The following is a 25,364-nucleotide window of genomic DNA, read 5'->3' on the forward strand; positions in this document are numbered from 1 at the left end:
ACTGAAGGGAAATCTTAGTAGCTGAGCATAAAAAGAATAGGAGCATACTGTAACGCGTGTGAAGGCCATAAACGATATTAATTTTGGAACATAAACATACAGTATATAGCTGGTCTTGGTACTTTAAAGAAAAAAATACACACCGGTATTCCATTTCTCCCTAAACATTGTAAGCTTCGAAGTCTTTAACTAACGTGATACCGGAGTCAACAAGCATACTTTTAGAATTTGATTAAAAGGGAATATAATATGGAATCGCGTATCTCAAGAATTTAATAACGGTATGATTATATCCGTGTACTGCGGCAGGGCTGTGTAGGGCTGTTTCGCCTGCCTGATCATGCGAGCTCTCTTGTAGCCTACTGGTCTAGGTGCGTGACTACCAACTGGCAGGTTGTGTGTTCGAATCCAGCTGGTGCTGGACTTTTATTTTAACAAACATTTCTTCGAAAAAATAGGTAAGCAATATTATGGACAATCAGTTGACAAATCCATTTCCTTTTTCTGATCACTCGCTTTCTGGCTACACATCTCACCTGTCCTGTTCTTTGTTTTCCTGGTTTGCTGATTATGCCTGCTGCGGTCCACTCCTACCCTCACACCTAAAGAAAACTATTTTAAATTTCTTGGCGCAGTTCATTAACCCTTGTATGTGCTGTCCGCGCCCAAAATGCAATTTTAAGAAAGTCAAAAACCGTGCTCAAATGCAATTTTCAAAGTGCAATGAAATACAATATTGTTGTTGCTGCTGTTCTGGTTGTTTTTATCCCGTAAAGCGTTTTGAGAAGCCACCTTTAAAGGCGATATATGTTGTAGAACCGCTGATTCTTATGGAATGTGTTCCGCAGGAGATTCAAATTTTTATTTATTTTTTAGTCGCGTATCTAAGGAAGTCTCAGTATAACTTTGTTCATGAACAAACAGTGGCATGTTACATTGTCATTGTTTTTTTTAACAAGGCTCGCCAGCTAATGTGAATCGAAACCTGTCTTGCTAGCTTTTAAAGTCGTGCATGTGTAAACGACAATTGAAAAAGAGAAAAAAAGACCTGACTGACAAGCCGATACATACTCTTAGAGTTTGATTAATAGGGAATATACTACGAAAAAACCGTAAGGGACTTAAAAGCTAAAGGAGATGCTTCATATTGCTTGACTAATTTTAAAAACTAAGTTATAAATGCAGACGCTCCCTCGGTGACGCGCCGGGTGTAAATATCAAAGTATACATTCCCAACAAGAATTGTACCCATCTGTCATGCAAATAAAACACCTTGAATTGAATTGAATTGAGGGAGATAGGGGGACAAATATACTGTAGACAGGCCTCAAGGCAAATAAGATACTTATGGGTACGCAGGCATTCAAGACAGCAACATACAAAACGTTTGCACGTACTGAGTTAAGTTATTACTTGGTTTTCAAAGTGCAATGAAATACAATATTGTTGTTGCTGCTGTTCTGGTTGTTTTTATCCCGTAAAGCGTTTTGAGAAGCCACCTTTAAAGGCGATATATGTTGTAGAACCGCTGATTCTTATGGAATGTGTTCCGCAGGAGATTCAAATTTTTATTTATTTTTTAATCGCGTATCTAAGGAAGTCTCAGTATAACTTTGTTCATGAACAAACAGTGGCATGTTACATTGTCATTGTTTTTTTTAACAAGGCTCGCCAGCTAATGTGAATCGAAACCTGTCTTGCTAGCTTTTAAAGTCGTGCATGTGTAAACGACAATTGAAAAAGAGAAAAAAAGACCTGACTGACAAGCCGATACATACTCTTAGAGTTTGATTAATAGGGAATATAATACGAAAAAACCGTAAGGGACTTAAAAGCTAAAGGAGATGCTTCATATTGCTTGACTAATTTTAAAAACTAAGTTATAAATGCAGACGCTCCCTCGGTGACGCGCCGGGTGTAAATATCAAAGTATACATTCCCAACAAGAATTGTACCCATCTGTCATGCAAATAAAACACCTTGAATTGAATTGAATTGAGGGAGATAGGGGGACAAATATACTGTAGACAGGCCTCAAGGCAAATAAGATACTTATGGGTACGCAGGCATTCAAGACAGCAACATACAAAACGTTTGCACGTACTGAGTTAAGTTATTACTTGGTTTTCAAAGTGCAATGAAATACAATATTGTTGTTGCTGCTGTTCTGGTTGTTTTTATCCCGTAAAGCGTTTTGAGAAGCCACCTTTAAAGGCGGTATATGTTGTAGAACCGCTGATTCTTATGGAATGTGTTCCGCAGGAGATTCAAATTTTTATTTATTTTTTAATCGCGTATCTAAGGAAATCTCAGTATAACTTTGTTCATGAACAAACAGTGGCATGTTACATTGTCATTGTTTTTTTTAACAAGGCTCGCCAGCTAATGTGAATCGAAACCTGTCATGCTAGCTTTTAAAGTTGTGCATGTGTAAACGACAATTGAAATAGAGAAAAAAAGACCTGACTGACAAGATTTAATTAATGCAGATCAGTAAATCAAGGGACAAAACAACTATTGCGCCCGGGTCCTCAATGCGCTTTGACGTGCTAATGCGTTGGTTTAACAGTCCGGGTGTGGCAAGCCCCCAATGTCTCCCGACTTCGGCAAAAGGCACCCGCCTTTCATTGGAAGACAATGAACACACTCTAGCCGTACAGGTGAATATAGCATAAAAGACACCAAGGGATTGGGTGAGCTCCCATCGCAAAAAAAAAAACTGCGAACCTGCACTACAGCGACCATAGTACAGTATGGAGACCAAGACCTTTTACGGGAAGAGACGAGGTGCTTCTGCCGCCCCAGCTTCCAAAGAGCGAAGGGTAAGCAAATACAGCAGACTTCATCTGAAATACGCGATTACAGCGCATATTACAAGGTATTATTGCCGTTTTGAATTTTAAATTCAATTATAATTATTTCTTCGTAGCCTGTTCTTCAAGAAAACACCGCACGGGCGAAACGATCTACCACAAGGACAGTAAAAAAGAAAGCGGTAAGACGGAAAAAAAGAAAAGTTTATTTTGACTTCTGTTCCGCGACTGATGAATACTACTGTGTGACTTTATTTCGTACATGAATTATGTTATTTTGCCACAGGCCGTGGGTCTCTGCTCTCGGCCACTGGCCAGGGTGCCAACCTGTAGAAGCAGCACCTGTATGGAGACATTTCGGCAGCAGCGGGAGCAGTACGATGCATTACTGGGGAGGACTGGGAGGCTAGAGACACTCCTGAAAATGCAGAGGAAGGAGACAGTATGTTCCAGCAGTCAAACAGTTGAGCAGCTGTCTCCTGAAAAGTGCCTCTCCCCGCTGCGCAGGTTGCAATGCCTGGCGGAAGCTCTGCCCCCCGCAGAGCACACACCGCCTCAGGACACTCCATCCCGGCCTCTCAGTTCACCACCGCGCAGGACTGTTGATGCTGTCCCCGCCGGCTATCTCCCCCCAGGAAGCACAGTGGAATTCACAGATGCCAGTGGGACGAATAATTCTCCCAGATGTCCAACTGCTACCCATCACCCAGGAGATGGAGGGGGGGTTGTACTTGCAGTGCATCGGCATAGACGGGAAAGCAAGAGCCGACCGCTACGCCGCCCTCGTGTTTCGAAATCTTGTGACTTTTGAAATTTACTGGGGGTGGACCACGTCTGTAAATTTCGATGGGTCCAGAGGCAAAAGTGCCTTGCCTTGCAATCTCCGGGAAACCATTACTACGATGGTGAATCGGAGATTCTCAACCCTTGCTGCGTACGACTGGAAAAGAATTCGTGATCGGATCAACGAAATGCTTCGTAGGAGGAGGCGGTCTTTTCCTCTTGTCTAACAGTCTGTCCACAAACAAAACATTCCTGTTAGACAAGAGGAATTGAAAAAAAACAATGTTGTCAATGAAAACCGGTGTGTGTGTCTCTCCCTGCTGGATGTCCCTCTCACAAACTGCTGAATGAATAAAATAATTTTATTGAAAACGAGTTTGCGATTGTCTGGTCTTTAAATTCTGGAGATACGCGATTACATATTATATTCCCTTTTAATCAAATTCTAAAAGTATGCTTGTTGACTCCGGTATCGCGTTAGTTAAAGACTTCAATGCTTAAAATGTTTAGGGAGAAATGGAATACTGGTGTGTATGTTTTCTTTAAAGTACCGAGACCAGCCATATACTGTATGTTTAAGTTCCAAAATTAATATCGTTTATGGGCTTCACACGCGTTGCAGTATGCTCAGGCACTAAGTAAAAGGAGATGCTTCGTATTGCTTGACTAATTTTAAAAACTAAGTTATAAATGCAGGCGCTGCTCTGGTGCGTCGGCTCCTACACAGTGCCTGTCTGCTGTAAGCGTTACAATATACATACCCAACACTGCTTGTACCCATCTGTCATGCAAATAAAACACCTTGAATTGAATTGAATTGCTCAATGGGCTTTGACGTGCTAATGCGTTGGTTTAACAGTCCGGGTGTGGCAGGCTTCCAATGTCAACTCAACTCGATTGGAAGACAATGAACGTATTTTAGCCCTAAATGAATTAATAGCAAACATGGTTTACATAAAATACATTTTTCCAAGAAAGTTTATAATAATACGATCTATAGTTGAAATCTGAGCCTACTTTAAAAATAAAGGAAAAGCATTTTCAGAGAGCAATCACGCTGTGTTTATGTAGAAAAAGCGATTAGGTTTATGAGCAATCTAATTACCTAATCGCTTAAAACGCTATATAAAATAAAGTTTATTTAGAGATGAATGATCAGTGTGGTAGTTTAAATAATGTGAGTCAGGAAACTAACACAGCGCCACCGGATTTAATAACGCAATAAAAACGCTATAAAATAATGTGACACAGTACAGCACAGTACAATAATACTGACCATGACTTTAGAAGCATAAATTACCTTACACTCAATTTAAACACAAGCTGTCTTTCTGTATGAACCTCTAAGCTGGTTCATACAGAAAATGTAGAAATGCATTAGCCTGATTATGATTAAAAACACATAATTAAACACGCGTTTGCGATTTAAATCAGAACACGATTTAAATCAATATAAATGTTTATATTGTAACGCATACTGTCCAGCCCCCATTTCTCTATAAAAATTTACTGTTGCACACACACACACAATAGAAGCAGGAACCGCTGTCAGAAGGGAAGATATGTTCAAAATATCGCAAATATCGATCATGTTGCGATATTTTGAAATATAAAAGTCAACTGATTGTCCATAATATCGCTTACCTATTTTTTCGAAGAAATGTTTGTTAAAATAAAAGTCCAGCACCAGCTGGATTCGAACACACAACCTGCCAGTTGGTAGTCACGCACCTAGACCAGTAGGCTACAAGAGAGCTCGCATGATCAGGCAGGCGAAACAGCCCTACACAGCCCTGCCGCAGTACACGGATATAATCATACCGTTATTAAATTCTTGAGATACGCGATTCCATATTATATTCCCTTTTAATCAAATTCTAAAAGTATGCTTGTTGACTCCGGTATCACGTTAGTTAAAGACTTCGAAGCTTACAATGTTTAGGGAGAAATGGAATACCGGTGTGTATTTTTCCTTGTGATATTTTAAGCTCTAGTTGAATGATAGGTGTCGCATTTTAAATCATTTTCGTAGCTAGAAATTATGAAACGCCCTGTTAAAAGCAAGGAAGTTTTTATGCCCGTTGAAGTAAAACAAAATGCCTGACAAAGTATGGCTTGGACAGATTCCAAGTGCTTGTACAAATGTGCTAAAGAAATTATACTTTGAGTATACAGCTTGTCCAAAGTCATCCATTATTAATACTATTAGTAATATCTTCAGTAAAGGCTTTGATATTTCTGATAAAGGTAGGTTGTGTACTTTTGTCCAACTGAGCAATCTTGCTTTCATAAAATATACCAACATTTTAATGACTGATGATTAACATGCTGTAATACACAGTTCAAAATTAAAGGCTCAAATGCTGTACATGAGAGGTTAAGCTCCCCCTGGCGGTTTTACAAGGCAACGCCGGATAGTTAACCACGTGACACCACGTTAACTGCGTCATACCGCGTGATACTGTGACACGCCCACCGGGGTATGCCGCGAAATACCTCACGCATTTTGAATGGCTGCATCTGTATCTACAAACATTACTAATTGCTCCACTGTAAGAATGGCCTTAACCATTGCTGGTAATCTCATGAACTAATTATTACCCGCTGTCAACTTGCAAATAATGGAGTCCTTAATGTCCTAATTGGCCAGCTATTAAACACTCCCCTCAAACGCTGGCCTGCCACACCTTGCAGGGGACTGGTGCACCGTTAGTGAGGAAAGCAACTGACTGCTGTCCCTTCTGTCTTGCGCTCCCTAATTGACTGTTGCCTTTGCCAACAATAGGACACTAATTGTTACAGGGGATAATGGATGGATAGGTTATATATGTAATACTTTGTTAAGGAAATATTTAGTTTGTTTGCCATGTGCTTCAAGAAGAGACTTGTATTATTGAAAGGTTCTTATACAGAATCCCAGTTAAGGGCTAAACATGTTTTTCTTCTTCCCAAGAGAAGATGCTTGTAGATGGAATGCACTTGCTCGTCTTACTGTGGAAGGTTCCTTGTGTTTGTACTGTATGTTTCATGTGTGCAGCAGAAAATTACAGTTCACTACTGCTAATCCTGAAGCAGGCAAAACTGTTCTCTCTCTTTTTCATATTGTTCACTTAACTCCATCACAAAGCAAGCTGATCTGCTGGAGTGAGTGTATTTCGTGGCCAGACATGCAGAAATGTCCCATTACCACCAAAAATGTTGAGTTGCTTGTTCTCTGCAGTATGGGTAATGAATGCCCTTGTGATTTATCTTGATTTGGTCAGCAGGTAAATTTGAGTATGATGCCTCATAGTGGTAAAAATAAAAAATTTCAGAAGCAACATGTGACGTTTCTTCACAGAACCCTATGAAATACCTCTGGTGAGTAGGACATCAGATTGAAAACCGAGTCAAATTTTTTACGAAACGGCTCCTATTAGCCAAAGCAACAAAAGGCTTTGATGTCACTAAGATGCCATTAATAGAATCAAAAGCTGTACTTAGTATAGATGAAGAAGTTACTGAGAGTCAGATCCCATCATCATGGTTGCCTAACACCGGACTAAAAATATATTTTCAGAATGTTATAAGAAAAAAGGCAATTTGGAAACAGTAGGATCATTTTTAAGTATGCAGGTCTCCATACCAGGCCTTTATAACACAGGAGTGATAGCAGCTGTTTTTAAGGCTACGCATACAAGATCAGATTTCCAGCATTCATTGATGAGATTAGGAATATTTGAAAAATGTGAATAGCTGTATGGGAGTAGGATCCAAGATACATGTAGTTGTTATCATTTTAGTTACTGAATCAGTCACTTAAGCGCTTAAGCACCATGCTAGCCAACAAGCACCAATAACCCCATACAGTATTTCTCCAGTCAGGTGTTAATGCTGACACTCATTGTAAACCAACCCAACAGAGTCAACTTCAGGTCATGACAAGATGAACCAGATTTTACAAAATGTTTTTCTAACAGAAATAATACATTGTAGCCCCTAAATGTATTTTGACATGACTAAACCGATCATGCTGGGCGTGTGTGCTGGGAGTGTGTGCTCAAGGCATCTGTCTGTTACTGTCACTCGTGAAGAGAAGGGGCTGTGTGATAAGTCTAAAACATTGTCACTGGACCATCTGATCTCAGAATTTAAAGGGCTCATGAAGCGATATCAACCAGCCTGTTTGCTTGCAGTCCGTCTCACAATTTTGTCTGGAGTTAAAAATTAGCATTGCCTGTGCATGAAGCTCTGGATTTCAGACTGCCTCTCATTTATGTGAACTGTTTCAATGAGCAGCTAGGAATTTTAATCAATCAAACCTGCACTGAACCAAATTAGAGGATTTTTTTATATTTTCATTTACTATTTATTATCTTTGTAATTATATAACCACCCAATTTGGAAGCAGAAATTTGATCTTTGTACCTATTCGGTGGGGAGGGAAGTGTAGACAAAACATCTGTCCCTTAAGCCACTCACTTTGTGGTATGTTCCAGGCTCTGCATTAATGCACAGAAGATTGAGTGCCCACTGTAGGTAGTAGTGTTCCTCACCTCAGTAACACTGCAAGAGCCCGGGATACCTCAGGGACTGTTACTGGGAGCCATCTGGGAGAGATAATTAATCCCAGCACTGTCCACAGCAGAATGAATCTGTTGTACATCTCCCCTTGGACAATCCTGATAAGTCACCTAGTGACAAGACCCTAGCTTGAACTTGTGACATCACAGAGCTGACCCTGCACCAGGATTAAGCACCTTTACTGGTTGATTCTCTATTAAAGGAATGTTAATGTGTTTTTTTTTATTGTGATATAATAACAGGTAAATAAAAGCCATGTGAGGACATCATTTGACACCTCAGTACAAACAGGCAAAACATTGCTTTTTCTTTCTTACTGTTTTTCGGTGTGGAACTAACTAACTTTTAATTGTTTGTTTTTGCAACTTTATATGTCTGTGATTGGAAAAAAAAATATTAATTATAGCTTTAATGGCAAATAGAGAGGTCAGAAATAAAAATGTTGGAAGCTGTCATGCCTAGTCATGAAGAGACTTTTGAATTAGAGTGTGTGGATTTGTCTCAGCCCAGATGATGCACTTATAGCTATTCAGTTGGACATGGGGGTGGAAGTGGGCTCTGGTAGTCCACAAAATGTTAAGGGAGTTATCATCCACTTGAATGCATACAATGAAATCTAAAATGAAGTTCACCTGCTTTTCTGCATTGGCTTTTCTGCATGAAAACAGCTGTATTATCTCAGGAATTGTCTCTTTTTTGCACATTTTGTGGGGTCAGCCAGATGGGTCCCACACGTACAGTCTTCTTTTGATTAAACAAGGCTCTTGGGGTGCATGGAGCTTAATGGAAACCTCTGTCAAAACAGAAAGAACCTGTGCATTTCGTTCTTTTTTATTATGCTGTTATTGATTTACTAGGCTGACATCTTAATCCACAGTGAGTCACATTCAACAACACATCTGAATTACAGAAAATTGTAAAAAGCATTAGAGTGCCGAAGTGAACAGTTTAACAGTTAATGGTGTTATTCTATTACAAAAAGCTCTTCAGTTAAGCTAAAACAAAGTGCAAAATACAGCAACCGATATGAAGAATTATAATACAGTATTCTCTGACAATACATGCTTAACAAAAGATTCTGGGGATCTTCATCTTCAGCCAGTTTGGGCATCCTTCAGATGAGACATTAAACTCAGGTTCCAAGGTCCTGATTTGATTGGAGATCCCATGACATTGTTCATAAAAGTAGTGGTGTTCACTTTTGTATCCTGGTTAAGACCATAAGAACATTAGGAAGGTTACAAACAAGAACAGGCCATTTAGCCTATCTACCTTGGGGTTTTTAAGCCACTTCTTGAAAGGAACCAGGTTATTGCCTTCAACAATATTGGTAGCTTGTTCTTTACACCCAATGCCTCCTGTTCTGTTTTATTTGTACTTACATATAGTTTACACTTGTACCTTCTGGATCATGTCTATGATTTTGGGCTTGCACAATCGGGCCTCCCTCTATTTTACCCTTAATCAATTGATGAAGGACCTTATCATATCTTCATTTGATCTGTATGTAGTGGGGCTATAGCGTGTCACCCAGGTTAGTGGTGGCACAAGTGTACGCTCTCTTACATATCAAACTCTTCGGAATTATTCAATACAAATTCATCAGAAGAACTAATGTTTCATGAGCAGAGAAAGCTACTAGGCAATCTGATTCAAAATCCTCAAAGGCATTAATCTTTAAAGTCAGTTAGTACTGTACAGTATGTACTTCTTCAGAATCAAAAATGAAAAGTGAATTAGACAATGAAAGGGGAAACTACAAGGAAGAGCATTGAAAGCTGAGCATGGGAGTCACGTCTTTAAACAACAGGGTTTAGAAGTACTGTATGGAACAAGCTACCCAGCCATGATGTTAACGCTGATACCTTGACTTCTTTTAAAAATGGTTAGATGAGATGCTTGGATCAATTAGCTACAGAAAAAAAAACAATAGAGCTAAATGTGCCAAATGATCTCCTCTTGTTTATAGCAATCTTTAAAACTTCCGTTACTTAGAATTTACAAGCCCTGCATGAAATTTAGCAAAGACACTGGGTCTTACAAATACTTTCACAACACCTTTAATGTCAAATTAGTAAGAACCTAGGTTTCACGCCTCATTTGAAGGTCAGGATTTCCTATAATACCCCTGGTCACCATACTGGGGTATGGAAATTTATTGGTTTGGAAATTCTGGATCAGAGGTGAGTCTGACACTTAATGGTGAATAAATCCAATTTGCAGCAGTATCCTGGTTTTCTTTAGAGGTCTCAGATCCCAGTGCTGAGCAGACTCAGCCTTGATTAGTTTCTATAAGTCAACAAGATCAGAGCTCAGGAGGTAAAGCTGCTGTCAGATGTTTTTTTTCCAAATGTTCCAAATGTTGTTTTTAATCAGGAAATCTCACTAGATGTTGCCATATAAAATGGCAGACAACAGAGTGAACTGTCGTGTCTAACATTCTCTCAAAGTTTAGGGATGTTTCATCACAAAATGCAGAGCTCCACAAGCTGAACTTTGTTTTTCAATTCCCCACTAAGAAGTGAAATGCACCAGATGTTGTATTTATTATCCATTCCTTTAAACTACCTTGGCTGGCTGAATTTAGTTTCTGCAGGAAACAGAATTCACTTTAATTGCCTTTCAGAGGGCAGAATGAACTGCATTAGTACTATATAACAGAACCAAATGCTTTTCTCAACTGTATCAGCCTAAGCAACATAAAATTAGCTTCTTGCTTTTTTTGGTCCAAGATGAACAAAGGAAATATTATCACTTTTTTAAATATATTTCTGCCATTAATCGGTGCTGCTTTATTGTTCTTTATGAACATACTTCTCGGTGTTCATTACAAATAGAACCACACACAGTGTTGAACAAACAGCTCATGTGAAAAGATAACTGCTGGAAGAGAAAGTCTGCTAGTCTGGTTTCTTCAGGCAAGGCATTCAAGACCTTAAGGCAACAGAGGCAGCAGGCTTTAGAAATGATTTAGAATGGGCTTTAAGCAACCTCTGAAAGAAAATCTCTGGTCAAATGAAGATAATTTTAAACGTCAAACACAGCTTGAATAAAAGCCCCCTTTTTCAGCTATCCACATAGAAGTGGTACACTATTTTATTGTTATTAAATTGTATCATCCCATTAGTGTTAAAATCTCTGATTGCTTTTGACATGACCTCTGTGAATATTCACACTTAATTCAGCCACCATACAGTATAAACATTAACATTTAATGTATAATGCTTACTATTAAAATGCACCCATTGTTTTGAAAAAGGTCCATGTTAACTTTACCCTGTTTAAGAGTGATTTTCATCAATTTTTATATTTCACCATTTAGAAATACTAACATAGCCGTGACGCATTAAGGCCTGCTAATTAAATCTGTTCAGAAATGGAGAGAGTCCAATCACCCCACCACTGCTGGTTTTTTCAAAGCCTAGAAAGGTGCATTTCTCCCACTCAGACAAAATGAAGTGAATTAAGGCGGCTTTAATTATAGGATTAATACAGAAAAAGAAATCAACTGTTATTTAAGCGACTGTAATCGCTTTAAGTGGAGACATCCTTAACTTCTGGTCAGGCTAAGAAAGCAATTAGCAGGTGTCAAAGTCATTTTTAAATACCAATTAACTTTTAAAGATGAGGATTTTATTCTGATGTTTTTTTGCACAGATCATCTACAAATGTCAGAAAGGAGCAGGCCTATTTTTACCATTTTCAATACTATTACGTATTGCTGTACAATGTACATGTATTAATAGGCGCAGGTCTCATAGGTTGCTCAGCTTGTAAGCATCTGTTTGGTTTCAGTGTCCAGTGGTGTATGCCATTATTTGACTCTGACTAGGATTGCCTAAAAAGAGTTTGGTAGGATAGGTTTACCATCTGCCAGGGTTTTCTCAGATTGCTGTGAAACTGTGTCTAGGACACTGTGAGTTTGCAATGCCACTAGTCTGAGATACAGTATGGCAGTTCTATGGCAGAGGGGTTTCAGGATGAATATGCAATATACAGTATATATATATATAAAAATAGATGCACAATGTGCTACTACACAAGCGCAAAATGTTTGCCATTTTTAAGAAGTAATGTAGTTATTTAGCTCATAACATACTGTAAATAAAGCAATGTACAATGAAACAAGAGCTGTGTTTCTGATGCATACACTATATTTGTGTTTTTCTCAGATGCAAGACAGAGGTTACTTATTATGTGAAATCAGACGGGTGGTGGTGTCAGAACTTGAAGCAGTTTCTGTTAGTCTTATGGAGTCTAGTACAAAGCCAGTCACCTTTACAAATCTGGGCATGATACTGAGCAAATAGATAACACTAAACCTGCTCCATCCTCATTTTTTCCAGATGAGATTTTTGGGGTGATGCAAATTAAGTAGGTTGTCTAAGCTGGCAAAGCCATGTTCCTCTGAAACAGAAATGATTCATGTTTTCTCCTATTCTTATAATAATAATTGCTTACACTTATATAGTGCTTTTCCGGACACTCCACTTAAAGTGCTTTACAGGTAATGGGGACTCCCCTCCACCACCAATGTGCAGCATCCACCTGGATGATGCGACGGCTGCCATAGTGCGCCAGAACGCTCACCACACTTCAGCTATTAGTGGGGAGGAGAACAGAGTAATGAAGCCAATTCATAGATGGGGATAATTAGGAGGCCATGATAAGGGCCAAATTCTTATGCACATTATCTTCCCATCTGTATTTGTTTGGTTTTAGCTTGATATCCATCCATTTTCTACTTACTTTATCCAATACAGGATCAATGGGGATCTAGAGCCTATCCTGGCAAGCAATGGGTGCGAGGCCGAGTACACCCTGGATGGGACACTAGTCCATCACATAGCATATGCAGACCCAGACACACACTCACACCAGGACCAAATTTCCCAGAACCCAATTAATCTGCCAGTATGTCTTTGGACTGTGGGAGGAAACTGGAACAGCCATAGCCCTGTGGGATTGTACTCATTACAGACAGCCTGCTATTTGTCAGACATAAAGTAAATTTGCAAACTGTTAACCCCATGTGACAAAATTAATTTCAATATTAGTAGTCAAACAGGTCAAATGCAAAGCAATTAAGTCTTTGTCAACGTCATTGTGGATTATTTTTGTGAGAGTTTTGTCGTTGTTAACTAAAATGAAAAACAGGTCATTAACTAACATTTTTGTCAAAATTTCCATCAATGGAATTAACACTGTTGAAGCACCCAGAGGAAACCCACATGAACATGGAGAAAACATACACATTCTATAGCAAGATAGCAAGATAATGACATCTAAAACAAAACTATCTGTAAACGAACTTCCTAGGACCATCTACATGTGTGTCTCTAGTAACATGTCACAGTGACACTGAAATATTAAAAAAATAAATAAAGTGACACACTCTTCCAGTAAATGTTTAACTCCTCATTAGTACAATTAGAAATGAAGGAAACAAAATGCATGCTCATGTTGGTTTAAATTATCTATTATTTTGAAAGGCATCACAGGCATTTATTTCATAGGCCCTGTGGAAAAACTGTCTGAGGGTGGGCTCCCATTATAATAGACCGAGTCATGATAAACACCCAACCCACTATTCCATTTTAATATCTTTCAGCATGTGGGGTTCATTTGACAATAGAGACAACAGTTCAAACACCTACCTCTTTAAAAAAACTTAACTCCTAGACAGTTCTTTGACTACAGGCTAGGACAGATTCACGTTTTACCCAACAAGCCCTCTGTCTGTTACATTAACACTGGGGTCTACTGTCCTGTTAACGGTGTCCATTACTTCTAAATGTTTTATTTTTAAGGCTCAGCTAACCCAGTCCACAACTTCATCCCTTCTTGTTCTCTCCTACTGAGCAGAGGAAGACCTAACACACATGTACATATTCCAAGCGACAGGTGAATTAATTGCACTCAGCTAAGCTTGAGGGTGAGCTATTTCCATAAATACAGGGCAGCGTGGAATCCACTAGTAGTAGGGCTCCATGCTCACTGCAGTCCATTCCACATTCACGTCAATACAATGTCTTGCAGATTTGTAAAGAACCTGCTCCCAGTATATCTGCACCCGGGGATTACTGTATGTGCAAGCCATTGAAAGGGAGATGTTGAAATATACTGTATTTAAGTTCTTCTAATGCATTTCTAGAGTGACTACAGTATAATACTTTGAATACAAATGTATTCATATATGCAGTCATAGCCACCTCATGATAGGAGGCTACAATATGTGTTAGAGGAGAAAGATGTATATCCCTATCTTCCACATTCATGGGCCACTTAATTTAGAATCGTTCTCTAAAACATTATCTCTATTGTTAATGTTTAAGTTGTTCTTTTACTTTAAAAACAACAGACACCGAAAATACAGAAGAAAACGCAAAAAATGGGAGCTCACAGCTTAATTGTGGTGAGATAAGTAATCATGTTTTTAAGATGGGGGGGGGGCAATAGGCTATATGATCTTTTGCATTAGTTAAATGTACCCTATGCTTATGTTTTTCTGTAAAAATATATATTTTCTGTAAAGTATTTAAGTCTCTGCACAGTCCTGTTGCATTTAGACCCACTAGCAAAAGTCATAATTTCTGAAGATTCATAGTAATTTATAAGTTGCCGCAGGAACATTTGGGACCTTGGTATTTATAGTCACACTACTCACGTCAGAGAGCATATCAATTAATCTCATAATTCCAAACACACTCTATTACAAGACACTCTTAAAATATGTTTAAGTAGGAACCTGTTACAAGAAGCATTTTTAGTTAAAATATGTTTAAGTAGGAACCTGTTACAAGAAGCATTTTCAGACACAAACACTAATAATTGGGTCAATGCATGTCAAATAATTGATTGTGATGAACTGGAACTACCTGAAGACAACATGGAATGTAATTGTCAGTTTATCAGCTGAAGGGGAAGGGGACTTCTTTGCTTAGATCCTCAGTATAACACAAATGACAGACAAAGCTCTCTTCATTCAAGATAATTCTGTGAAATTTACTGAAGCTTCCTTAATGCAGTTTAAGAAATGATTAAAGGCATCATTATTTGTAAATATGAACTATTTTTCATTAACTGTGCCTGGTAGTGAATAGATACCTTGTGACACAGCACACTACAACACTATGCCCTAGTTTCTGATTATTTTTTTTTCCTCACATTCTTTCAGGATTATTTGAGTGTTTTGTCATATTTTTCTCTATTTGTGATTTTTTTTCCCATTCTGTGGCTTTGTCCAAAGTACTACCTATTTTAAAACAGTGGCATTTAAGTTTCTTTGATCATTTAAACATAATCATCTCGAATTGCACTTTGCCTATTGTTTTGGAATTGTACTTGTTTTAGTGCGGTGTGGTATTTAATAACACTATCTGGGTGAGTGGCACTCAGTGTGAATGACCATGCCATAGTGAAAGTGTTATGTTGGCACATGACCAATCACTTTCAGAGTTCCCCAAAGACTCATGCTCCAGAAGGTTGAATAGACTGAAATATGAGAGATTGTTTTTAAAATGAATTTTAAGACTATTAGTTTAAGTGAGCTGGAATTATTCGTTTTACCTGTACTCAGATGCAAGCAAAGGTCTTCAAATGGTGCTTGAATTAAAATGTTTTTAGGTTCGTTATACTGTACTTCAAAGCCAAATTAAACATGAGCAGCATTTTGATGAGATGTAATTTTCTAGGGAAATTGTACTTTCTTAAGGTCTTTGTTTATGTAAGAGCAAGATTACAGAGCATTTTAAAAGTCCTGCACAGCAGATGCCCGGTATTATCTCAACAGACTGCAATTAATACCTGAAATACAATGTTCTCTTCTTCATAGTTTATTCAGTTACTATTATGTACTGTACGCATCAACCATAATGCAATTTGAAATTGCTTGTATTTTTTCATCAAGTGGAAAGCTAAGTAAAGAATCAATAATTGTGTTTAATTTCCATACAACCTCTAAATACCAAGGCTTGCAGGCAGAAAACTGAAGTAACTAAAAAAAAATTAAAAGCACCCATCAGTGGTCTGTTTTTCGTAACAGTGATCAATCAACCAATCTACAATTCTGAACAAATTTCAAGTTAGAAAAAAAATTGCTCCAATGTTTGTATTAGTCTGCATCTGTTAGTTCTGATTGAATGTCTTTAAATTGAGTTCCTTGCTGCAGTCATGTTGGTCACTAAAGCTAAGCTTTGGTTTAGTGTTATTCACCTCAGGTAACAGCAACAACAACTACCAGGTACTTTCAGACTTGACAACTAAGAAATACATCTACAGTAGGTAACATTGTTTCATACATAACTTTGCAGTCTGTTTCCAATCAATTAAAGGGCAGTGAAAGCTATGAAGGAGCTACTGTGGTGCAAAATGAGACGTGTGAAGTTAGGCAGTTTTTGCCTTTAATTTAATGAAGGGATTCAATGACTGCCCAGATATTGTGGCTACAGGGATGGCTCCTTTCAGAACTGCTTTCAGATGACAGATAGAACACCTGCAGTGTCAGATGAGGTGTGTGCTCCACTGAAAAACAGGTGACAGAAGATTTTTCAAGCAGAAAGATTTCAGCTATATATGAACTTAGAAAGTGCACGTATATTGTTAATTTATGAATTTCAAAATATCTTGCCATCCTACATACATAATGGTGTAATTAAGAATTTTACAGTATGTTTGTTTGGGGTTTATACTCAATCATTGCTCACTACCTTCATCACTTACAGTACATGTGTTTTTTTATACCTAATGTCCACAGCTGTAACATTTGTTGGTCTTTCTTTACGCCTCTGTGTCAATCCTTTCTTAATATTTTGTCAACAATTCACTATTACAGATCTTTTAAATCATTTTATACCTGCTAGTTTTTTAACGTTCACATCAGAAGGCTGAGATGTCTTTCTCTCTCATTCCCTGGAGAGTCAGCCTTGAAGCAGTGCAATATATCTATATTTGCTCTGGAAAAAACAGTTAAAGACAGCAGGCATAAGACCGCAAGGAAAAGGTTAGGTAAGTAAGGTGTCTTTTATGCAGCCAGCTTTGTTCCCATAAGTTGAAAAGCTGAGAAGAAATTCTAGGGTGCCTTGTCGCTATGGAAACCTCAGTTAAGGGAAAAAAATATCATCCTTCTTATATTGAGCTGCTCGTTGTGGATCCTTGTACATTATGTAACATTTTTACATAAACCTTGTTTATTCGTGAAGAAGCATAGTATTGTGCTTCTTGGGTTGTGATCCTTACTAAATAAAGTTCTATTGATAGCCTTGTTCCACTCTTCCTCATTATTTGTGCATCTTTGGAGCACTAGGAGCAACCTGTCAAAATCCTCTATTATTCTTCTGGCCCAGTACAGAACAGTGCAAGACAGTATGGGATTACCAAGGGTCATGGGTGTGACCTAGGGACATCCATGCTCCACAATGAGGTTGTAAACCTCCATCCACAGCTGCCCTTCCCAGGTAATCCTTCCAAAACCGAGTACTGCACAGACTAGCTCTCAGGAGAGCTGTAGGAAAAATGGAATAGCACCTCTGAATGCGTGTGACAATCTACAGTATATATGGTAATTATAATTTATATCATATAATACTGTATATTAAGATCAAAGTTTGGATAATTTGGACACAGGGTACTGTAAAAGGGTGTTTCTGGTTCATTCAGGAGCTTCTAAGACTTATACATAGGTTGACATTTTTCAAATGTGCATCTGTATTGCCGATGCAAAATGTCTCCATCACTGTTTGTTCTAATCCTTTCACAAAAAAACGTCCCATTTCTCTGGGTGACCCGGAGAAACCTAAGAGTGGTAGGACCCTTTTGCCGGCAGCTTCCCATCCTGGCTTTGAGCCCACATCCTGTGGGCTGGAGTCAACAGCCCAAACCATTATTCCACACTGCAGCCCACATTTTTATCAGCCCTGTGCTGTAGAGGTAAGGTACAGTAAAACCCAGTTAAAGTGCATTTGAACACTATTTCATCCATTACACTGCTGAAATGTCAAAATAGGACATGCTGTTTTTAAGCATGTCATGTTTCTGTTCCCATGTGGCTTAAGGCCTATTTAATCATGTTCCCCATGATATTCCTGCCTCCTCCTGTCCTGTAGTATTCAACAGCTTTCAATAAATGCTGATGAGGATGTAGTGACATATGGTATCCATAGAGTCTATGTTTATTTATCCACAGCCACGGCACCCTTTGTTTATCAGAGGAGTACTTTCATTTTTATTAAATAAACGGCACATTTAAAAGGCATTGACAGCACTTGAGACTTAAGCCCTTTGTGTGTATGCACACAGCGGCTGGGAATTGCCTCTGTGGTGTGTCTGTTTGTGTATTTATTATGTTCCTTAGATAGATACAAGCTTATTTCTACATTGCTTACTGTAGGTTGGGGCCTGCCTTAACAAGCCTGTTCTAAGCTAATAACTCATTCTCTGCAAGTTAATGAGCAGCTTTCACAGGGGATGATTTGCTGTTACAAGTTAATCAAAGGAAAGTATTATATGGCCATGATGTATTTATGTAATGCATAAATCTAGCAACTGTTTTTGTTTCTGGTTTTGATACCCATTATTTGGAACCATAAGTTTGTGGTCTTGTCTAGCTTTAAAACTACAATCCTCACAACATGCAAGGAGAAAGAGCACTTCATTCCCTCCTCTGACTTGCCTACCTATCAGTGCTATTCATCATTTGACATGCTGCAAGCTCCACAGTGCCTTGGAGACTGACCACCAGTCAGAGTAGGGATCTGTCTCTTACTGGCAATTCATTTTTTTGTGGTGATTGCTATAACCATAAAATATTTTCTTACTCACTAAATGTTTTTGGAAAAAAGAAAATGTCCCACCTAATGTTATAGTATTAAAAGGAAATATTTCAGCTGGCTGTAAGGACTACCAAATTGTTTTTAGATTGATGTGACAGAGTACATTTGCAAGCGCTGCTGACTCACAGCTTGGAGTTCTAGGTTTAGTTCTAGGCAGGAATGCCTGTTGTGTGAAATCTGTAGGTTCTGCCTGTGTTTGCGTGGATCTTGTTTAGTGCTCTGTTCTCCTCTCTGGTCTTCACTTTCAAAAGACATGCTGGCAAGGTCTCTCTAAATTGTGTTTTTTTTGGCTTGTGTCCAGTAAATGGACTGGCATCCCATTCAGAGACAAGTACTGTTTTGTACCCCATGCTTCTGGGATAAGTTTTGTTTTGCCTTAACCCTTACTAGGAATGAGCACTTTTCTGATGACGGATAGTTCTTGTTTAGTAAGAAAATCTTTTAAATTTGGAATAGCTGTAAGCACATAATAAATACTGCTCATGGTGCTCTGATTGGAAATCTTCTTTTTTCCACCACTTTTTAATGCAAAAGGTCAGTATTGTGACCTCAAGCAGCTTGTGGGGATGGTTTTCAGGAAATAAGCTTGCATCTTTTACTGGACACATAACAGAGAAGCATAACCTAAGAAAGATGTAATAATCAAAGGCTTTAGAGAGGTTTATTGCTACACTGATCTGCAAAAGAGAATTCATTTGCTGCCCCACAATTTCTCACTGGTAATTCCTGACATATCAAAGGATTCTTAAGTCTCATCGTAATGGAAATAAAGTCCTTTACTCCTTGCTTTCTTTCCCATTGTTTTTTTTAATAATTATTTGTATTTGCATAGTGAGCTTAGGATATGACACCAGGTTTTTCATGATCTAGACCGGGATAAAATCAAAAGGCTTCTCCTTTTTATCAATCAAACACTGTGTTTTTAGCTTGCATATACTGTTAGTGTTTTGTTAATGTCATGCTTATAAAATTCCAAAAACATTACAAAAGGTTACAATCAAACGAGGCCATTCAGTGCTTCTAGTTTGTTTGGTTATTAGTAGTGTATTGGCCTTGAGAACCTCATTCAGCTGACTTCTGAAGAACATACTGTAATTGGGCAGTTTGTTCCAGATACCTACTGTACTGTGCAATCCTTAGTACTGTAGTCTCAAAGCAGTTAAAAGGATTTACAGTGGGCAATGGGATACCATTCAGTGCCTTTCAATGATCACCTGCATTGTATGAGATTGAAAGAAATAGATGAATAGTGATATATAGACTGATTTGCTGAATTCTGAGACTAAAATAGAAAGGAAATCCAGAGACCATTTATGCTACATCCTGTCGCAATACATTTCTTATTTAAACTCTGTGTTTGTAGCTATACATTAATACCTGCTGAAACTTTTTACCCTAGGGAATACTGGCATACATGCCTTTGGAAATTTCCATTGGTAAAATGTTCTCCAGTATAATTTTTTATGTGTTTTCATTTACTAGAAAAGCATTTGCCTGTATTTTAACAGGTGCCAGAGATTTCACATTCTGGATTATTTTATCATTTGTATATTCTCAGCATGACCATCCTTTTAGTACACAGCAATGTTTCCTTAAAAGTTAAAGCATAATTTAAACAATTATTTAAAAAGTTAGAAAATAAGTTCTTGTACTCAGTTTTTATTTTATTGTAGATAAAAATAAAACCTTTCTCCATTTAAGAGACAGTAGTGATGAAGTATCGAAAAAGATTATAATTTTCAAACAATGCAGATGTCTTCTATTGTTATAAAATAATTTTTCAGAGGTCCCTAATTGCTGTTTCAACATTAATCTCACCTTATAGAATGTGAATGAGACTAGTGCAGTTCTGCATTTCAATTTACTGGGTTTTTTTTTTTTGTATTTGTTGCGCTCTGCAGGTCTGGCATCACTTAGTACTGTCTCTGCCTGACCTTTCTGGGCATCTCCTCAGCATGGATAGATGTGGCAGTAGAACAAAAGTCCTCCTCAACCTACTTTTTCTCCTCACCTACTGTGCATATATCTGTGGCTTGCACCTGCTTGCCACTATTCCTCAGTTAGGTAATAAAATAAATGAATTATTTTGTTAACATTTGTAAAAAAAAACAAAAGGTTGAAATAGGGCAGGGATTGGAAAGTCATGTCTGTGCTATAAATCTCAAAGATCCTTAGAGATGATTCTTGGAAGATATCAGACAGATGGCTGAGGCTGCTTTCTGGTACAGGGCCACCACTAACTCTATGGACCCTGGAGGGAACAATCCACAGTGACTGCTTGCTTCAAACAGACAACCACAGTGTGTCCATGCAGAGCAAAATAATCTGGTTCAGAGTTTCATTTCTCAACCATTTAATGGCTTTTCACAGACTTACACTATTTTGAATTGTGAATGACGCTCACAAAAATGTTTACAACTGTAGAGAAATATGATAGTTTGCGAAACTTTTATTTCATTAGCATTACATTTAATTTTCTTTTGAAAGCTATTCCTCTTGTTCACTAAATACGTGCATACTGAAGGTATCCCAGGATGACAGAAGGAAAACCAATCTATAAGTGTAAAACTAATCAGTACACTGATAGAATCTTTGAGTAAAGTCATTGGAATGTTCCTGAGATATCAACATATGACTGTAAAGAGTAAGAAATAGCTGCTCTTTCTCAGAAGTGCTAAATTGCTACCTAAAGAGACAAGCTGCTTCCAAGTGTCCAATTATTGAATCTGCTCAAAACATAATGATAGAATTCTTGATTTACATTGTTAAACACTAAACTGAAAAAGTATTAAAAAATCAGAGTTTGAGCGTCCCTTTTTCTCATCTATTTTTTCATACTTTGTGGCAGTCTGAGATCTGTTTCATCTTCTATTTTTATAACTGACTGGTTGTGCTGATATTAGCATGGGTGACCTCAATTCAAAATGTACAATCTCGTGTTCACTGGAGTCTTCTATGTATCACAGGCTTCTACGTCTGATATATCTGAGGACTGTTATTCTGGTGCCTCTCTTCCTAATAACTTGAAGTGGTTATGGAGTTTTAGTTATTAAGAATGAGAAATACTCGCCTCTTTTAAAGCACTGTGGATGTGATGCCTGTGAAGATGCAACAGTGTCACCAGCTTCCAAAAAAGGAGTAACAGCCTTCCAACCTGGTGTGTAAAGGTCACAGAGGACCTGGCAGTGTACCATACAAGCTTTCAAAACAAAGACATCAAATCAGTGTTCAGAGTCCACTAGAAGACATTATGGTTAATTATTTTCACATTGACATATAGCATTGCCTGGAGTGTGCCGCAATTTCTTGTGTTTCATGATGAATTTCATGATTATTATACCTCTTAAGGGGAGAAAGGTTGAAAATTGACTGGAAAAGAACTGTCTATGGCTGCTGAAAACAAACAGTGAAGGACTTCAGTACTTTCTATACAGTAGACTTTTTATTACACATGGCAGAACACAGTATAAAATTAAATATCATTTAATTGCAGAGCATGCAAAAGAACAAACCCTTAAAGAGGAATATCTGTAATTGCATTTTACTAAAACACTTTCTTTTCCTTCAATGGACATTCTTGCATTTATGCTTACGATTGTGTGCGTAATTGTGTTCAGGTCTTTGATTCTTCACCTGAGCTTCCATTCAAAACAAGGAAAACAGAAAAAACATCACCAAAATCTTCTGCTTTCAAATCACTGGGGAAGCAGAAACAGTGGTGCATCATCAACTGCCAATAACCTCTTCATACATGCAAGATGTTATCATCATTTATTTTATCGAAAATCACTACATGCCACTTTGCGTGCAGTAAGCTGCTTTCAAGTATCATTTCTGTTTTACAGCAAAAAGAAACAAGCACACGACAGGCATTTAAAACGATCCTGAATATGCAGCTTCCCTCCCACACACCAGGAGAACAATCGCTGAAACAGTATCTCTTTAATACCAATTATATCTTAACTCCTTGCTTGCTGATTCTGCCATTACAATTTTTTCATGAAAAAGTACATAGTGTAAGTATTGTGTATATTGATTATCAATGACCCAGGTCATTTCTGATATTGCAAATTCACCATTTGAATGACAAATTTAGAATCATGTTTTTACTATTGCATTTATGCTCATTATTCCCAGGGAAAATTGAATAATTGGTGTACTTTTACATCATGGGTTACTCCCCAAGATGTTTGAATGTGAAATATTAATGTTGATAATAATAGCCAAAATTCAAATCACAAGAATAGTAATTGGGCTTATATCTCAAAGCAAAATTTTTGGTTAAAATGTATTACCATGTATCAGAATTATCTTACATCCGTTATAGTTTCAGATCTGTGATGCCATCAAGTGAGCTGCAATTTCAGAGAAACTGAATGTGGTGAGTTAAACTTGAAGATGAGACTTGACAGGTAACACACAACAGGATCAAAGAGGAAATGTGACCAAGATACTAATATACTGTATGAAGAATTGGGTTCTGCAGCATTGCGAGTCTTGTATCCCTTAATCTGTATCCTGCTTTAGTACCAGACAGCAATACAGTTTACTGTCCCAATTTGCATAGGTGAAAAATAGAGCTGAGATGAAAGACTGTCCTGCAATTGCATGTCTCCAGGGAAAATTTTGGCCACTATTGTCCCACAGGCTGCACACAGTACCATTGAATGCTAACTATAATATCTCAGGTAGTCCTTGCTGCATGGGTTTCTGAAAATTAAACATAATGTGTGATTATGTAGCTTATGTTTAGCTTTAGCTTTATACACTCTTTTTTGGCTTTTAAGTGAATCAGTCATGAATATATCATATGAATCATAAATGAATCATATATGGATATTTTCATCACTCTTTTCTTTGGAAAATGTTTTTAGGCTCAAGGTTCAGACTAGGAAGCATCAGTTGCACTAAAAAACAGTGTTGTTGGTAAAAAAAGACAGAGATGACTGTTCTCTGGGAATTCTGTGTTGATAGACCGGAGCCAATAGTTAATTTACTGCTGGGGTTCTGTATGTGAAAAGTAGCACTGATATCCAGTTTTATTGTTTTTGAAGAATTGTTGTGTACTCACTTGAATCCTTATTTATTGCATAGATGGTATACTTTTTTGTTCATAGCAAAATACCAAAGGCCACAAACAAGGGAGACCACTTGATTACTTTGCCTAATTTACAGTACACCAGTTGGTACTGTAGACCCCAGATCAACTACAAAATACAAAGTAAGGTTATGACAAAAAAAAAACTCAACATATAAAATTAATTAGCAACACACCCTGGATTTTTGGTCAGAAGTAAATGTTCTTGCATTTTTTTTTCTCAATACATGTTAAACAATGATACTTTTGGCTCTTTCATTATAATTCTGTGTCTGATGACAGTTTTCTGCAGACGGGTGTTTTTTTTTTAAAGACAATTGAAGCAGGATCAAATTAATGACAGTTTTCATCTGAAAAAAATAAAAAAATAGGTCAGGGTCAAATGAAAAGTCAAGATTAAACAAGCATTCAACAAAAGAAAAAGAAAACAATTCCATCCATCTTAACTTCCGTTCTTGGGAACGGTCGCGACATGAAAAACCGCCACTAAACGCAATTACTGTACACCCAGATTACAAATGCACTTTAAAAATCTTGATTATAGTTACAGGAAACTATTGCATGGTTGGAACATTTGTTGGTCGTGTTCCACAGGCATGAGACAAAGTTCACAACTTGCAGAAAGTTGTGAAGTTTGGCATCTGTCACTGCTTACTGTCTCATTTCAGTGCTGCCCCGGTGCTGAAATACACCGGATTGTCTTTTGCTTTTACGATACAACGTAATACCAGATAGGTGTAGTGGAAAGTCGTTTATGTTAAAGATTTTTGTCTCGGTTAAAGAAAGAACATCGGCAACAATCAATCTTGATGTTATCCATTTTTTTTTGTTTTTTTCCGTTTCTTTTTGGAAAAAAAATCAAATAATTACTCGAGCTGTGTAATTAAAATGACACGGAGCTTGTATGTGGTTAACCAAGAAGATTGTGACCTTTTAAATAGTGACATCGCCATGGTAACAAATAATCTTTTTTGCTAAGGATCCACTTCAGAGAAACACCTTAAATTAATTTTCATGAGAACATGTGGGAGGGGGGTGCAGGGAGCTAGCTTTAGGGTGTCTGTCAGGCAGTGTGATTGGTATGACCCGCTGCAATCATACAAAAGAAATAATACACCATGTAGACAAGCAGCACGGATGAACGCGTTCTTTTCCTTCTCCTCCTGCAACAGGATTTCTGGATAGACTTTTTTTTTGCTCTCTAAAAAGCAACTTACTAGCTTCTCGCTGATCCCGTTTGGCTTTCGAAGTTACCGGAAAAGAATAAGGTGAACTTTG

This window comes from Atractosteus spatula, chromosome 11, assembly GCF_055471065.1.
Source record: "Atractosteus spatula isolate fAtrSpa1 chromosome 11, fAtrSpa1.hap1, whole genome shotgun sequence".
Classification (NCBI taxonomy): Eukaryota; Metazoa; Chordata; class Actinopteri; order Semionotiformes; family Lepisosteidae; genus Atractosteus; species Atractosteus spatula.